Below are 19,217 nucleotides of genomic sequence, written 5' to 3'. Positions count from 1 at the left end.
TATATATTTTAAAATTATTTATAAATTAATATATATATATATATATATATATATATATATATATATATATATATATATATATATATATATATATATATATATATATTATTAAATATTGTAAGAATTTCATATGTAAATACTTTAATAAATAAATACATATATTGTATATTAATTAATACTATTCTATTAAACTAATTAACTAAGACAATAAATCCACCTATCACCCGACGTGATCCTAAATTTGGTTTGCTAGCTTCCAGTTAAAATAAGGTGGCCAACGTTTTCATTTATATACTATATTAATAGACATGGTCAATGGTCAATAGGAATAGTGTAATTTTTATCTTTCAAGAATTTACCATAATATTTTGTATATTTTGATGATTTTGGTACTTTTGTGTATACTTTGACGATTTTTTGTGTATACTTTGACAATTTTGGTTTTATGTCTGTTGTAATTAGAAATTGGTCATATTTCTTTTAATATTTGTCACTTTAACTCCTTTTGACCATTTTCGCCTTCCTTTTGTCCCTTTTTTCGTGTTACTACTTAATTTTCATTACAGATTGGCTACACGTGTTTTAATATTTCTCACTTTCAGCCCCTTTGACCATTTTATCATTCATTTTGTTCCTTTTCCGTCTACCGATTTATGCTTCTGTTTTGTGTTTCGTTTTGTCATCATTTTCTCATCATCACCATTTGTGAATAAAACAAGACGCATTTTAATAATAACATGTTCAATAAACGTACAAGAGCAGCCATAATGTTGACCCGTGGTTCACCACGGGCTCACCCACTAGTTATAAGAACTTGCTAGAGCAAAATATTATTATGGTTAGACAAAATTGCAAAAATGGTCATTGTGGTTGACAAATTTATGTGTTTTTGGTAGAAACGAAATGTTGGTGTACAATTGGTCTAAAATTGGATATTTCTATTGTATTTGCTCCCTATCTACTTAAAAAGATCATTATGCCCTTATAATTTGTTTTCCATTTTTTATTATCTATTTTTATTCAAAAAAAAAAATCCCACCATACTCGTTTTGCCTTCCTGTTTAGACCCCTAGCCCATTCTCGTTCAATCTCTGCTACGCACAGACACACACACACATCTCTCTTTCTCTCTCTCTCTCTCTCTCTCTCTCTCTCTCTTACTCCCCTTGGTAACACCCTGAATGCCACCACCATCCGCCTGTACTGCTCACCGCTAGATGTCGCCTGAAACCTTCAGAAGCCACCGATATGTTTGTACATCGGGAAAGTAGTGAAGAATTTTTTCAACAAAGATAGCGGGGGAGTTTAAACCCAAGTCTAAATCGCCTACCGAACATCAAGCTTTCGGTAGTGGGAGATCGGTTGTAGAATGGGATAACTGTTGGGTTATATCTACATTCCTATGTGATCATGCAACCCTAATTTCTTTGAATCTAAGTTTTTCACTAATTGAACAACCAAATAGAACACCAAAGCAATAACCCTAGAAACTAGCATACATTTTCGAAATTCACAAAGAAAATAGGGTTAGAAGATTACCTCACTTGTTATATAGTAATAACAAGAGTTCCTTGAAGATCCTTGACTCTTGAAAGCTTAGTGCCCTAAGTGTTGCACCTTTAATGAAGTCACAAACACCCAATGCAAGAGGATGAGAGGAGAGACAAGGAAATTTCGGCTAGGGTTATGGATCTTATGCATAGGCCGAAAATTCCATCATATTCCTGCTTAAGGCTTAAGCAGCCTATTGACTCCTCCTTATGAGGCCTTGGATGAAATCTATAGAGCCTCCCTATAGGATTTCATTCACTCCTAATTAAGGAGTCCAATAGCCCAGTTCTGCAACAATCAATGATTTGCAAAACAGCCCATCCATTATTAATCAGTTCCTTTAATCCCAATATTAATACCAAATTAGTTTCTGATTAATTACTAATTAATAATATGATCTACAAATAATATATTAATAAAACCAATTTTGAGTACCAATTTATTATTTCACATAATAAATTCTACTCTCTCTCCATTAGTCATCCTGTCAAGTTGCATGAGTGAAGGCAACGTAAAAGGACCATGCTACTATCAAATCAAGTACATACCAATTATAGTTATGGGCTTAAACACCTAATCTAGTAATGTAACGCCCGTAGATCCGGGCTAGTTATTTTAGAGACGATAAGCATCAAAAATGACTTTTTCATGGAAGATTATTTAGAATGATTAATCTTAACTAAGTTATAGTATATGTTACAAGGATTCCGTACATATAAAGAACGCCGAAATCCGAGTTATAACGAAGAAGTTATGACCTATCGAAGTTTCGCGAAAGAACCGACACGACACAACGCGACGTAAATAGTGAATTTACGTTAGAGCGATATTTAGCCAAAACAATCTAAATGAGAATTGAATATATCATCAATAATAGTGCAACGACAGAAAGACAGACGAAAACGGACGTCAGACGAAGGAGTTATGAGTTTATAACGGAGTCCCGGCCTACTAAAAATAATATAATAAAAATAAATTCAAAATTAGCCGACGGAGTCTAAATGAAAGTTGTAGATATTGTTTTTACCTACGCGTCTATATAAAGAACGTTGAAAACGGAGTTTGTATGCGAAAGTTATGAATATCTGAAGTTCGGGGCGCGAAACCCCAGAACTGTTAGATACCACAACGTGGAAAGCAGTGCCACGATGTGGGAAGTCTTCTGACACCTCCTGGAGTCCCCCAGACGCAACTTGCGATGACGCATGCAGTGACGATCAAACCCACGACGTGGAAATAGTGCCCATGACGTGGAAAATGAGAAATTTGCCCTATAAATAGAAATCAAGGGCCAACCGAGTTTGGTTGCTCATTCTCTCATCTCTCACCTGTATTGCATCGATTTACGTGCAAAGAAGTACCCCCAAAGCCCTGGTATCAACCCCGAGACCCGAAGCAAGTCCCGAAGCCCGAAGATCCCGAGAAGAAAAGAGTTTCCGAGCCGAAGCTCTGTCCGTGAGAAACCTGGTGTGTGAAGTGATCTCGGTTTCACTGAAGAATACTACTCCTAGAGACGTAGTGTTGTCCGCTCATCTTCTGATCAAGTGAGTGTATAGTCCCTTTCATAACACGATTTTAATACAAGTATTTTGTGAATGTATTAAGTATATGTTTTTGGTGAGTATGTGATCACTTTCTTCTAACATATATATATATATATATATATATATATATATATATATATATATATATATATATATATATATATATACTAGTTGTGAGACCCGTATATTATACGGGTTGATTAAAACAAAATCCTAAGTACGAACGATTAAATAGTAAATTTGTTTGAATCTGAAATTTGAAATAAGTAAAAATTATGAGAAAAAACATGCGAAAAATAAATAAATTAAAATTATGAGTTTAGTTATAAGACTCATGTACTAAACTGGTTAATTATAACAAAATGGTAAACAAAAAGGTTTAAATTGTAAATTTATTTAAAGTTGAATTTGAAATTTAGAATTTAAAATTTAAAATTTAAAATTAATAGTCATTATGGTAGGTTTAATTTATGGGAACTAAATTAATGATATATTGGAAATGAAAATTAAAATAAATGACATGTGGAAAATAAATATATCTCAAAATTATAACAAAATGACATGTGGCCAAGTGCACGAAAGAAGGACATGTGGCAAAATCATTCTCATTTATTAGGGTATATATATATATATATATATATATATATATATATATATATAAAGTATTTGCTATAAAATACGTGTTATATGTTTATATATTGTTGTTTATTTGAGATGAGTGTGGAATGGATGTTTTATATAGGTGTTAAAGGAGTTAATCTGTATATGTATTTTATATCTATAAATATGTTGGGTAGAACATGGGTAGATGAATTAGATGATGTGTGATGATAATTAGGTGATGAGAAATAGGTGATGATAATTAGGTGATGATAGAAAGGTGATGATAATTAGGTGATGATAGATAGGTGATGATAAATAGGTGATGTGAGATGAGAGGAGATACCATAACCTTGAACGGCGATGTGGAAATTTGGCGATATAGTCGTCTACCAGAGTATAGATGGCGACCACGGACTATTCTAGATGACCCCGTGGAAACACCAGCAGGCCCATAACCTGTAGGTGATGAATTACGAGTTCAGGCGATGTTGTAACTACGTATTCATGCGATGATACTCTAACCCTTACAACGAATTACGAGTCCAGGCGATGTTGTGACTACGTATTCATGCGGTGATACTCTAACCCTTACAATGAATTACGAGTCCAAGCGATGTTGTGACTACGTATTCATGCGATGATAGCCTAACCCTTACAATGAATTACAAGTCTAGGCGATGTTGTGACTACGTATTCATGCGATGATAACCTAACCCTTACTATGAGTTACGAGTCCAGGCGATGTTGTGACTGCATATTCGTGCTTTAGGAACAAATATATATAAAGTAAATGCGATGTAAGGAGATGAGAGGTAAATACGATGTAGGAGTTGACCCTTAGGATAATTCCTTAGGGAAGTTACTTAAGAAATAAATGGAGATTACGGAGATGGGTAATTGGGTTGATTGTTTGATGATTGAATATAATAATTATATTATTGTGGGTTAAAAACCCTATATGCTCACCAGGCTCCCAAGCCTGACCCACTCAGTTTAATTGTATCACAGGTATCGATACGAAGCTGCTTTGCACTGAGAGATTAAAGGAGATGTAAATCACTAGAGTAAATGAATGTATGTTCTGTTTATGCTTATGTGTCTCTATTGAAACATGACATCCCGATGTTTTATTATTTAATGAAAATACATTCTCTTTGAGAAATGTTTTGATAAGTTTTTATCATATCTTGTTTTGGGAATAAATTCTGCAACCGTTTTCTTTAAACGATTACTCTGATTTATAAAACAAAGCATAAACAAATCGGTCTTTTCTGGCCGTGAAATTGGGGATGTCACAAATAATAACAAATCGGGTCAAGACATAAATTCAAACTTCGGTGAAGACTTTAGATCTAGATGTAGGTTTCCGACGACGAGGGATTTTAAACCTAGATCCCTAGAAATTGAAATCTTCATAATCTTTTTCCTTATTTTTCATTCATTGATCAAAACCTGCATCTCCTTCTCAACCTCAATCCAGGTTGAAAGTATCGATGAGTGGTGGTGAACGATTTTTGGTCGAGACTAGAAGTACAGTAAGGTGAAGGGAATGTTAATGATGGGGATAGTGGAGGTCTTACCAGAATAACAACGACACCCACAAAGGAAAAAGGATCGCGTCGGTGGTAGTGGTTTCTGAAACCATTCATTATTTTTTGTAGATCGGATCCACTGATGAACAAAGAATAATGTCGTCGATGGTGGTTTTTGGAGACGAAGGTTAACGTTGATGATGTAAATATGGGTAGGTAGGTGGTGTCCAATAGGTGGTGGTGTCCAAGAAGTGGTGGTGTCAGGCAGGCGGCGACGGTGGTCCTATGATGTTGGTGGTCCGACAAAGATAAAGATAGAGAAATAGAGGCATTGAGTAAATATCGGTGGGTAGGTTAGAAGGAGGAGGGGTGGACAGGGTATAATTTTTTCTTTTTTTGTTTTTAATTAAATATATACAAAATAATTAAAAATAAATTTAAAAAAAATAATTATTGAATGACAAATTCATCATTTCAAGTTGGGTATGGACCAAAACCACACAAAAATGTCTACTATAGGGACCAAAAACAAAAGAAAGATCCAATTTCGGACCAGTGGTGCACTAACATTTCATTTTGGACCAAAGGCACATAAATTTGCCAAGACAAAATTGCAAGAATGGTGTAACGACCCGTTTCCGGTATGATGATTCCTTGGTATTTATTTTGAAGTTTTGCAAGAGGGACTCGGCGAGTTCATAGCCTGACTCGCCGAGTAGGGACGAGATTTCGAGCGCGTGTTAGCTGGCGACTCGGCGAGTCTGTCCGTCTGGGAGAAACCCTAAATCCCCGGGTTGCCCACTATTTAAGCCACCTTATGGCCTCCATTCTCGCCTCCTTCACCCTCAGAAGCTGTGAGAAAACCCTAATTCGTTCTTGAGTGATTTTAAGTGATCTTGTGTGCATTTGTGAAGGCTTGAAGAAGGAGAAGAAGAAAGGAGTAAGGAGAAGGATTGTAGAGCAGAGATTCAAGGGAAAACAAGAGTTCTTTGAGGTATTCTTCGGATTTCCTTCCCTTTTATGCTTTAAACCCCCCCCCTCTAGATCTAGTTGATGCTTTTCTCAAGCCTTATGTTGATATGGAAGCCCTTTTATGTCAAGATATCTTTAGATCTGTTCATTTAGGAGTTGTAGAGCCCATATCTATTGCCTTTATGGAGCTATTTTGCATCATAACCCTAGATCTACCCTTTTAGGTGCCTTTTTAGCCTTTATTCCCTTGTTCATGTGTTTGTACACGTAAAGTTGGAAACTTTACGTGGTAAATCAGCTTATTGGACTCAGATCTATCATTTGTATGTATTGGATTCGAGCATAATCGAGTGTAGAATAGTTGCATGGCGGTGACTCGGCAAGTCGGAAGAACGACTCGGCGAGTCGAGTCGCGAGTCCCCGATTTCTTCCTTTTGAGCGGTGTCGAGTGGGACCAGTGAGTAGTGGAGTGGACTCAGCGAGTTTGAGGGTAGACTCAGTAATGGAGGGACTCGGCGAGTTGTTCATACAACTCGGCGAGTCCAAGGCAATCTTCTTAGACTCAAGAACAACTCGTCGAGTTGTTCATATGACTCGGCGAGTCAGATGAAGATTGTCTGAGTTCTTGGATCGAGAGGGTACTCGTCGAGTCGATGCCATACTCGACGAGTAGCAGTGAGTAGGGTCGAGGAGTGAGAATAGGGACTCGGCGAGTTGGCGGCCCAACTCCGCGAGTCAGGTCAACTGACTTTGACCGAGAGTTGACCTTGACCGAGAGTTGACTTTGACCGAGAGTTGACCTTGACCGAGAGTTGAATTTGACCGAGAGTTGACCTTGATCGAGAGTTGACTTTGACCAAGGGTAAAAGAGTCATTTTACCCAGTACAGCGTTTAGTATTTGATTGAGTGTGTTTATGGACTTGTAGCCGGGGAGATACCGGAGCAGCAGCAGTTAGCTTCCAGAGCCATACACTCAGCAGCCAGTTCACGAGGTGAGTTTCTTTTCAGTAGGAATGGGTCTACGGCCACAATGCCGACCCGTTTAATTATCAGTTAGTTCTGGACTTTGGTCTGATGCAGTAGTTAGAGTGCTTGATGTCTTTGTGATACAAACATGTTTGTGTTATGTGTTCCGGACTCTGTTCCGATGCAGTATGCAGTATATGTGTTTATAATAGTTGTTATGTTTTATGCTATGCCATGATCAGTCAGTTCCAGACTTTGGTCTGATGCAGTCAGTTCCGGACTTCGGTCCGATGCAGTTAGTTCCGGACTTTGGTCCGATGCAGTCAGTTCCGGACTTCGGTCTGATGCAGTTAGTTCCGGACTCTGGTCCGATGCAGGGGACAAGGTCCCAGTCAGTTTCGGACTTCGGTCCGATGCAGCTAGTTCCAGACTTCGGTCTGATGCAGTGGGCAAGGCCCAGTATGTGCTTTATATATGTATTGTATGGTATGTGGTAGTTTGGGGGAGCTCACTAAGCTTCGTGCTTACAGTTTCAGTTTTGGTTTCAGGTACTTCCGCAAGCAGAGGGAAGAGCTCGGGATGATGGCATCGCACACACCATAGCTTCAGCTTTTATCCTGGGAGTTGATTTAGTTTTTTTTTTGATTTTGATATGACATAGATATGATACAGTTTTCCGCACATTGTTTTTATTATGTTGGGATACATCACGTATGGTTTTATGATATGACACTCAGATTATGGTTTTTGGTTATATTGAAAAATGAAATTTTTGGGTCGTATTTTTGGGTTGTTTCAAATGGTCCCTGTGTTTAGGTCGAAATTTCCACTTTGGGCCAAACAGGTTTGGACTAGCACTTATGGTCCAAAAGTTTTCATTTTCTTGCCACTTTGCTCCACTTTACTTTAAACTTTTTTGTAATGACAATTTTGACCTTATATTTTGTTTTTTCAGTTTTTTATTTATTTAAATACATTTATAATTAAAATAAAAATAAAAAATACACACACATCTCTCTCTCTCTCTCTCTCTCTCTCGTAGACATCATTCTCTTGCACCATCACCCACTGAAGAGCACTAAATTGTGAAGATTAACTCCAAATTCTTCCCCACCGACTATCGGTTTATAGATAAGTTGAAAGGGTTAACAGAGAGCAAACTAAAACAAAATCAATAACATAACTGAAAACAGTTTCCAAAAAGTCAAAGTAGTGGCTCCGATGAAATCTAAGGAATGAAGAAGTAGGAACAAGATCAGGAACCAGATCGGAGTTTGCATCTGTTGGTGGTTAATGATTCGATATCGGAGAAGTGGGAAATCAAACATGTTTTAATCTTCACCACCACCCGAATCAATTTTTATGTTTGACACTCGAACCCTAAAACCATTTTTTGGATCTGATGAACTGACCTTCACCACAATCTAAATTGATTTTTGTATGTGAAAATCGAACCGAAACAAACAACAAGATCCAGATTCCAAACAGAAGGGGAGGGAGGGATGCTGAGAGGAGATGAAATCGACTTTGATGATCTTTTTCCCCAATCCAGAACTAAGTGTGTGTGTCAATTTCCAGATCTTTCTCTGTCATCATCAACTTACAGAAGATCTGAATCCGATTGCTCCGATCACCTCCATTGATGTCGTCCGCATCTCCTTCTTTCCTTCTTCAAACTCAACTGCAAGTCACACTTAAGAGGACGAGTAAAGTGACCCTTTATTTTTTTCCTTTTTTGTTCGATCGCAGGCGACAATTCTTTGTTCAATCACAACCCCTCATTCTTCAACCTTCTTCTTTCTTAATATTTTTTGAGTTGCAGTTTGATCAAAAGATAAATGGAAGAACAAGGAAGATGGGGATGATGGGCTCTCGATGGTGATGATTTTTCGTGGTGGTTGAAGATGAATATGATGGTGATTGTGTGAAGGCTCGATTTTTATGGGCTCAATTGGTATTTTTGGTGGTTTGGCGGGGGTGACCGAAGGATCTGCTTTGATAGAGATGGGAGGGGAGTATCGGACGTTCTTCGTGTTCTTAAATGTGGATATGTGTGCTTGTGTGTGAAATGAGAGAGAGGGAGAGAGAGAGAGAGTGAGATGTGTATTTTTATATTTTTATTTTAATTATAAAAGTATTTAAATAAATAAAAAACTGAAAAAACAAAATCCAGGGCAAAATCGTCATTACAAAAAAGTTTAAAGTAAAGTGGATCAAAGTGGCAAGAAAATGAAAACCTTTGGACCATAAGTGCTAGTCCAAACCTGTTTGGCCCAAAGTGGCAATTTCAACCTAACCACAGGGACCATTCTTGCAATTTTGTCATTTGCCAATCACGGGGACCATTTTTGCAAGTTTGTCTTCTAATTAAGACAAAATTGCAAAATTGGGTCCCTATGGTTGGCAAATTTATGCGATTTTGGTCCGAAACGAAACCTTGGCGCACCAATGGTCCAAAATTGGATATATCTATTGTTTTTGCTCCCTCACATTAACTTCCATCCATTTATGTTCTTAGTTGCAATAAAGACTAGGGTATTTTCGTCTTTCCACCTACAGGGACCTTTTTGCAACCTTATTCAAAATAAAAACAGGAGCTACCTCACTCTTCCATCTTTAACCTTCATGAGCTTCATATTCTTCCTACTCTGTGTTCGCAACTTCTTCAACATCAACAATTCAAATGGTGATGTGTTTTTGTGGTAGGGTTGTGATGGTTCGCACCTCCTGGACATCAGCAACCCTGGTCGGAGGTTTCTTTCTTGTCCTCAACAGGTAGGTGGCAAATGATGATGTGTTTCTTTGGTATTTTACCCTCATTTTGGAAAATCACCCTTATGTTTAGCTTTTTTCTTACTTGAAGGGTTCCAGATGCAGATTAGGATGGAATGATCCTCCAATGTGTGCAAGATCTATGCTGATAATACCCGTATTATTGAGAAATATCAACAATGCAAACTATTAAGTGGCAAGACTGATGATGTGTTTGTTTGCACGTTGGTTACTATTTGTGGTGGTTTGGGTGTTTTTCATTTAAGATTTTGGAATTAGGGACCCCTGTTGGTGCATGTAATTTTGGGTGTTTTTGGATTATGAAATTGTAACAGGGGAATGTGGTAGTTTTTTGCTATTTGATATTGTAATATCGTTTTAGGGTTATTTTGGACAACTTCAGAAATGTGTACCCTTTTGATGGTTGTAATGACAATGTAATATAGTTATCACCTAATGTTAATGTTTATTTTTTGTTTCATAACAAAGTCATCAAAGTCTTTAAATGTGGTTCCATAAACATGACAATAAAGTGGTTCTAAACCATAAACATCATTCTTTAACAATCACAAAGTAGTTCTAAACCATAATCATGACAACAAAGTAGTTATAAACCATTACATCATTCTTTAACAATCACAAAAGGTTGACATTAGATTCATAGCCAAAAGGGCTAAAAGACCAAAATAAAACCTTGACAACAAAGTAGTTCTAAACCATTACATCCAAATGCACAAAAGTGGTGCTAAACCAAAAGATCGGTTTTTAAACAAAATACACTAATTCCTGCCTTGACTGCCACCTCCATTCCTTCCTTGACTACTTCATGCATTCCCTCATTGACTACTCTTTGCATTCCCTCCTTGACTGCTTCTTGCATTCCCTCCTTCACCCTTGCAAGTCCTTGAGTTATGACCCCTATTGTTGCGTTTCTCACACTTGACACTGACAAACTTTATGGTAAGTTTTTTAGGTTCACTTGCACCATGCTTATGCTTCTGATTATCATACTTTTCATCTGTACTTCTCTTTCTCTTGGTATTTGGTCTCTAAGGTTGAATGTAATGTGGTGGTGGTGGTGTTAATTTCATTGGATGGGTACTTTTTGGCCACATGGCTCTACCCTTTATAGGGTCCATGATGTAAGAGTAAGCTTCCTTCCAAGTTTGAAGCCAATACACTTTGTTGACATAAGTGTAAAGCTCCCCAAATTTGTCTCCACTATCAACCATTTCATGTATTATAGCTATGGCATGTCGACATGGGATCTCATTCAATTCCCACCTTCTGCATGTACATGACATATTTGCATGTCAACCACATGTTGGTCATCCAAGGACCATAAACTTCATACTTTGCGGTCCAATTCCATCTAGCCCTATATTGGACTGAAGATTCCTTGTTTCTCTCAAGTAACTTTGATGATGATGGAGTGAGTGGACCTGGAGCTTTGGACATCACTTTCATCACATTGCAGATCCTTTTCATAAGGTATTGCTTGATGTACTCAAGACAACTTATGATTGGCTTATTCCTACCATGAATAAGCTTATTGTTGAATACCTCACACAAATTGTTGAGCAATATATATGATCATGCTTTACCTATATCAAACAAGTACATTATATCAAATAAGTCAAATACAATGATCACTAATAAAGAAAAACCTAAGGTAGGGAATATAACCTGAAAAGTGGCTTCTGGCCCAATGGTGAGGGGGGATTCTCTTCAACCATTCAAAAGCATCCTTATCAAACTTGCTAAGTTCATTCATGCAGTGTTCAAATTCTGGTACCGTGGTTGTTGTTGCACACTGCCATAAGTGATCTTTATACTCTTTTGTTTTCCATTTTTCCTCATGTTCTCATAAATATGCCTTAGACAGAAATGATGCTCAACTTGTGGGTATAGTTGTGCAATAACAGGTAAGAGTCCTTGTAAAAATATTATCCCACATAATTCGTCCAATATTCATATACAAATGAACTATTAGTTATACAAAAAGAAGAAAATAATACCTTTTGTTTATCACTCATGAAAGTAAAGCTAGAATTTGAATACAACTCCAAGTCATCTCCTAAGAATTCTAGAAACCATTTCCAGCAACTCAAATTTTTAGTCTCAACAATGGCATATGTCAGTGGGTACATGCTATTTTTGAATCCAATCCAACTGCAGTGAGCACTTCTCCCGAAAACGGTCCTTTCATAAAAGCACCATCTAGTCTGAGAATATCTCTTAACCCTTCTTTAAACCCTTTCTTTAATTCCCCTAAGCAAACTTACACCCTCTTAAACTGCCTTGTTTCTCTAGCAATGTTAGACTCATTAACAACCTCAAGCTTCACAATTGTATCCATATTAGTTGCTTGTAGTTCCATAAGATAATCTCTTAACACCTCGTATTGCTTTGTGTAGTCACCAGTCACTTGCTTTGTAGTTGTTGTTTTTTCCCTCTGTACTTTGTGTATGGACACACCAACTTGAAGCCTCTTCTGAACTTGGTCTTGAATGCTTCGAAGAGGTACTGTAGGGTTAGACTCGACCATGTCTAAGATTTACGTGGGTATATACTTCATAGTGCAAGCCCTAAGTTTTCTAGTTTGAACACATGTATGTTTGTCCAGTAAAGTTTTCACATACCTATGATCACTATCTTTTGACCTTGAAGTATGCATTGACCAAGAGCAATTCACTTTATTACCCTTACCTACCCCACTTGCATTTACATTAGGTACATTACCTTTACACACAACCCTAAGCCTCATTTTTTCATTTTTCTTGAAGTCGATATTCCTTCTAGTTTCACTGGAAAGTTTGTTGACTTTGTCCTTAATTTCCTTTTTATTTTTATACTTTTGACCCACTTGAAAAGTAACTGCATTAACTTCACCAAGAGAGCACTTCTTCACGTTCACCAACTGTTTTAATATTGATTTCCTACTCTCATCATCAGTATCTTCACCTAATGAGTCCTATTCATCATTATCAATTACTTCAACATCTTCAACATCTTCAATATCTTCAATATCAACCTCTTCATTAATACCCTCAATACCCTTCCTCGATCAACATACTCAACATCATTATCAACATTCATATAGAAATCACTCACGTCCACCTCAACATCACTTACATAATTTTCTTCATCTTCAATAAAGTCATTATCTTCCTCACTCCCTTCACTACCCCTCCACTACCCCCTTCACCACCCCCTTCACCAAGTCTTTCAAAAACTCCTTCACTTTCAAATTGAACTTCACCAAGTCCTGCACCAACTCCCATACTCTGATCATTATGTTCATTAGAAGTATATTGCTTAAAGAAAGGATTAAAGTCTTCAAATTGAAATGACCGGTCATAAAAGGTATCACGCACTTCTATATTTACTTCTTGATCACCAAGAGTTGCACCTTGATCATGAACTTCTGCACCTTGATCATGAACTTCTGTGCCTTGATCATAAACTTCTGTATCTTGATCATGAACAACTGTATCTTGATCACCAATAGTTGCACCTTTATTACCAATTTCAACATGTGCATCTTGATCACCAATAGTTGCAATGTGTTCCAAGTTGAAACACAATTTCTTACTCCATGATTGACTCCTTTCAACTAACTACAATATCCTATTCTTATTGTATATTGGTGTCTCATGCCTTACCAAACACAATTCAAGATTTAGGACCTTTTCCTGGTTTTGGTTTACTGGATGCAAATCAACCATTGCTGAATTTGATTTTGGTAAGGGTACATCATCTGCTATTTCCTCAATTATGACCCTAGGTTTAACTGTTGGAGACATAAAGTATGTAAGTAACTTATTTTCATTATATTCAGTGTATATCTTGATGATCTTATGATGTTCAATGTACTGTGCAAGACTAAGTACATCAACATCATTCCCTAAAGCTCTAAGACCAAAATGTAAATCTCCATTTGGCAGTTGATAGTGGTAGTAAATGACTGGTGGTACCTCATGCGATGGAATGTTGGTTGAGGATTTAGAGACGATGTGTGTGTGATAGTCCAATATTTCCATATAAAGAGTCGGAACTAATTCGGGACAGTCGAAATGTCCGGTGGCGTGTCAGTATGAGATTCTTGGTGATTGGAGATAGTCATATTGGGGAGTTTCCGGAGTCTCCATCTGAGCTTCAGAATACTTGGAGTGGATTGGACTTTATCCAGAAGGTCATCGGGTGTTGGAAGTTACGCTCCAAGATTCAGGTATGGTGTAGCTGGGGAGCCAGTTTGTAGCGTGGTCTATTTGGTATGCCAACTGGTGATGGTTCGAACCCTATGTAGGGGAGAACTGGGTAATCAGTGGACGATTGTAAATCTGTGTAAGTTGCGACTTTAAAAGATTAGGATGTAAGGGATCTGCAGCTCGGGTATATGAGACTTGGGTTTGGAGATATTCAAGGCATGGTGCAGAGCGAGATGATGCATGTTATATGTGCTCAGGAAAGAATGAATGTCTTCGCGGCAGGTAGCCGTTGGTCAGGAATCTTATCGTGGTCAGTGTTTCCTTCGGGTTCGCCAATGCTCGAGATTCGAGGAGGTTGGGTCGTTATTCGTTAAGGCCAAGCTTCGATGGCAAAGAGATTTGATAGCTTGACATATAGATTGCTATCTATACTCCAAGAGGGGCAACAGTTGATTTGTCAATCAACTTCAGAGTCGGTATGAGTAGTATTGCATGGGTTTTGATCAATAAAGGATGGGGTTTTGGATTGTCGTCAACGCATTCTCAGTCATTGACAATTCCTCCGTGCTTCTAATTATGAGTCAGAGTACTTCAAGGTTTTAAGTTGTGTAAGTGGAAGGTCGTGGTCGTGGCAAGTTATCATGAAATTCTATGATGGTGTATCGAGGTATCCGAGTATGATGCCCTAAATTGTTGGATTATTATGAGACTTGGGTTTGTCATACGACAAGTGGAGCATCAAGCGACTATATTTCCAGTAGTGAAACCATCAATTAATTGTTGTCAGGAGTAGTGAAGCTTAATCTGGGTGGGTGTGCACACCTATCTATGATGGGTCGCGGTGCATGAGTTTAGTAAACTTAGTATGGTGATGGCTTGATGATGATATTGTGTGGTGATACGAGAATGGATGGAACCAGGTGGGAGTAATCACTTAGGACTATCAGGGAAAACCATGGGGTGAGCCCATGACGAGTGAGAGAAGTGTTGTAAGACTGTGAGGAGCCGTAGTACTCATTAGTCAGTGAGAGAAGTGTTGTAAGACTGTAGAGAGCTGTAACACTCATTAGTTAGTGAGGGATGTCTTGTAAGACTGCGGGGAGTCGTAACATTCATTAGTCAGTGAGAGAGTGATGTAAGACTGCGGGGAGCCGTAACACTCATTAGTCAGTATGAGAGTGTTGTAAGACTGCAGGGACCCGTAGCATTCACTATTCAGAGTGTGACGCATAGGGATTATTAGGCTTGGGAAGCCTTGTCAATTGAGTCTTTGGGAACCTGGTGGTCGGACCACGGGCGAGACTGGGGTCTCAGTGATGGTCGAGAACCGATATGTATTGAGTTAGGGAGGGGTTGTCGTAAATCGGAAGGATTGAGGTGTAATGCATGCGTAGATTCGTGGATCACGGGTCATGATTTGACTATCAGATTGGATATTAGTGGTCCCAATTTTTCTACCGTACCAGACTCTTGTGTTTGAGTTTGGCTCTATCTGTGTAAATGTGTAACGTCCCAAAATTCAAGACTAAAAATCTCTTTTAATAAAATATTAATTAATGTAAAATCATCATTTCAAAACATAAACAGAGTATTAGTTTTCAAAACACATGTTCATTATCAGAGTAAAACGTTCCCAGGCTGACTAATCTATGGTGTGTGCCATGCGATCATCCCGAGCTCCATCATCCGCTACCGGAAGTACCTGAAACCAAAACTGAAAACCATAAGCACGAAGCTTAGTGAGTCCCCCAGATACCACATACCATGCAAACCATTCATAGCCAAGAACCATACATAACCGACTTATCCATAATCAAGTAAGGTGCTATGTGCCAAACATAGTTTTGCCATTATGCCACGGGCCGCGCGTCGTCTTCCTGGTCAAGCCTGGGCCGCTCCCTGGGTCTTACAGACAAGTGCCAAGGGCCACCCCTGGTCTTACAGACATGTGCCAAGGGCCACCCCCTGGTCTTTTATGCAAGTATCACAAAGACAACCGTACATACTACTCTACTTAGCTAAACAACATACAGTGTGCCAGAAGCCACCTCCTGGTCTTTCATATATAATGGCATACAATGTGCCATGAGCCACCTCCTGGTCTTTCATACATATTGCCTAGGGCTAACCCCCGATCTTCCTATCATCCATAATAACATACTGTGTGCCAGGAGCCACCTCCTGGTCTTTCATGCATATTGCCCAGGTCTAACCCCCGGGTCTTCCCATCATCCATAATAACATACAGTGTGCCAGGAGCCACCCCCTGGTCTTTCATGCATATTCTAAATGGGCCGGCATTGGTGCCTTAGACCCATACAAACAGTGAGGAGACTCACCTCGCACTGCTGAACTCTGCTGATAATCCTCTGGCTGCTGACCGACAGCTCTCTGAACTCCTGCTCCACTAGCTCCCCGAGCTACCAATATCAATGCAACACTTATTCTAACTATCCCCCCAAAGTCAACTAAGTCAACTCTGGTCAAGGTCAAAGTCCTGGTCAAAGTCAACCTTCCAGGTCAACCATACTCGTCGAGTCACCCTATTGATTCGCCGAGTTCATATGTCCAGAGTCCTTCTCTTAGCGACTCGACTCGCCGAGTCAGTCCATGACTCGCCGAGTCTACCGATTACCGAGTCCTGACCTGTCCAACTCACCGAGTCTCCATTCGACTCACTGTTTCGAGTCTCAACTCGAAGGGTTTGGGGTTTCGCGACCTGCCTCGCCGAGTCCAAGAACAGACTCGCCGAGTCCAAGACAATCTTCATCCAACTCGCCGAGTTGTTCTTCCAACTCGCCGAGTTCAAGCCCAACTTCATCCGACTCGACGAGCTGTTCATCCCACTCGTTGAGTTCCTCCTCATCTTCAAGCTACTCGCCGAGTCCACTCAAAGGACTCGCCGAGTCCATCCGGTCCTTCATACATGCATAGGACTTTTGAGTCATGCAGGGACTAAAATCTGTAGATCTACCCTTCCCAAGCCTATTCCTCACGTAAAGTTGCAACCTTTACGTGTAGAGATGGAGATCTAGGCAAAATACACCATAAATTAGGTTTAAGGCCAAGGGGCTTCAAAATTGACTCAAGGGCTGATACTTTATGCTTCTCCAGTCCATAACACACTTGGATCTGAAGTAGCAACTCCAGATCCGGCTTCTAACTCAAATGGGTGACAAACCATGGCTTGAAAGTCCCAAATCTCACCACCATGGAAGATCTAAAGGAGAGAAACGACTTATTACCTTCAATATCTCAGAAAGGCTCCACAAACTCCAGATCTGAAGCCAATCCTTGAAGCTTCACCGATTCCCCTCTTTCTTCTTCCTTCAATTCACCCAAAAATGGCTTGGAAGCTTGAATGCACAACAATGGAGGCTTAGGGTTCGCTTTCTGAATGAGGGAGGCTCTCAGGAACCCTAATGGAGAGAATAAGGAGCTTAAATAGCGCCCAAAGTCCCAGATTTAGGTTTTTCCTCGCATAGACCAGACTCGCCGAGTCCACTTGGCCGACTTACCGAGTTGGTCACTTACTCCTCGACTCGGATCCCGCTCGGACTCGCCGAGTTCCTCCTTGGACTCGCCGAGTCGCCCCTAAAAATTAGGGTTTTCTTTCCTTTCTTGGCCTTTAAAACTTTGGGTGTTACAAAATGATAGGTAGGTTGGGATTTCGGATAGTCAGATGGATTTCATTTTGAGTAGTTATGGTTTCCACTTGATGTTTTAGAGCTGAATGGGTTGGTTAGTTGGGCTTGGGAAAGAGCACAACACGCATGGAATTACTAAGTGGTAGACGATAGAGGACGGAGATGATGTGTGACTACATATCGGTTGTAATATTCGCTCGGGGTAAAGCAAACTTAGTAACTGTGTGTGCAATGTGATTGGTTGAGATAACTCTGTTGGATGGAACGGTTGGGGAGCTGTATAACCGAATGTGCTAGAGATAGCCTTTGGCGGTTTAACTTTTGGGTCGGGAGTTGACCTTTATATTCAATTATGGAATAAACATTGGAAGGTAGCTGGGGCTTATGTTTGCGAATATCAATGGATATTTCTGGTCAGACATGATCATTCAGTTCGGGGTCATCGTCATGGGATTGGTAGTAGAATGGTTTTGTCTGAAGGGAGGTCAGACCTAGTGTAGAGTTTCGATTTTCATGCGGATCGGCAGGTCATTCTTTTAGTGCCTAAGGGCAGAGTATTGAGGTTCATTCTTCTTTGGGTTGGAGGTTTCTGTTGGATTCGGTTGTCTTGGGGAGGTCATGTTACGTTCTGATTTTTCTGTTGCGCTTCTCAGGTTGTTTGGGATGATCTTAGTGTTAGCAAGGAGAGATTTCGAGGGCGAAATCTAATTTAAGTGGGGGAGAGTTGTAACATCCTGTTTTCAAGACGTTTTCATTTCGAAATGGTGATCAAGGTTTGGGTATTAGCAGGGTTAGAATCCTTGAAGAAGTCATTTATTGGGTTAATTTAGAGGTGGATGCTATATTGGATGTTTTGGGTATTTGGTTGTGACTTGGAGAAAAAAGGGTATTTCGATAATTTGTCAATCGGGCTTTTTGGGAAATTGATTTCAGATTTGGGATATCTGATGGCAAGTATGAATTGATAATAGTGTTAAGCGTCTCGATGCCTTTTCTATGGATATACGGATGGTCGAGATCGGAGTTGTATCGAGTGAGTTATGACATTCGGAAGAGTTATGGTTTGGGAGAAAACCTTAGTACGCGGGGCATACAGAGTGATACGCAGAGCGTACCAAGGAGAAAAGGTCTATGCGAGGCGTATCTGGGAAGAACGCGCAACGTAGGTGCGAGGTTTGGGTCGGGGTGCGCGGCCTCGTACGCGGGGCGTACAAGAAGGTACGTGTACAAGGATCAGAATGAAAAACCTTAATTTTAGGGATGAAGACTATATAAACAACATAATGCCTTACAGATCACCCTCCCTGTCACCCTTGGACAACGTTCACGAAACCCTAATCCTTCTTGTGTGTTCTTGCAGCTTAGAAGACCATTAGAAGTGTGTTTTGGTGATTTTAAAGAAGGTGCTCACTCTTGAA

The sequence above is a fragment of the Lactuca sativa genome, chromosome 2, assembly GCF_002870075.4.
Source record: "Lactuca sativa cultivar Salinas chromosome 2, Lsat_Salinas_v11, whole genome shotgun sequence".
Taxonomy (NCBI): Eukaryota; Viridiplantae; Streptophyta; class Magnoliopsida; order Asterales; family Asteraceae; genus Lactuca; species Lactuca sativa.
Note: the sequence above shows the minus strand (reverse complement) of the source record.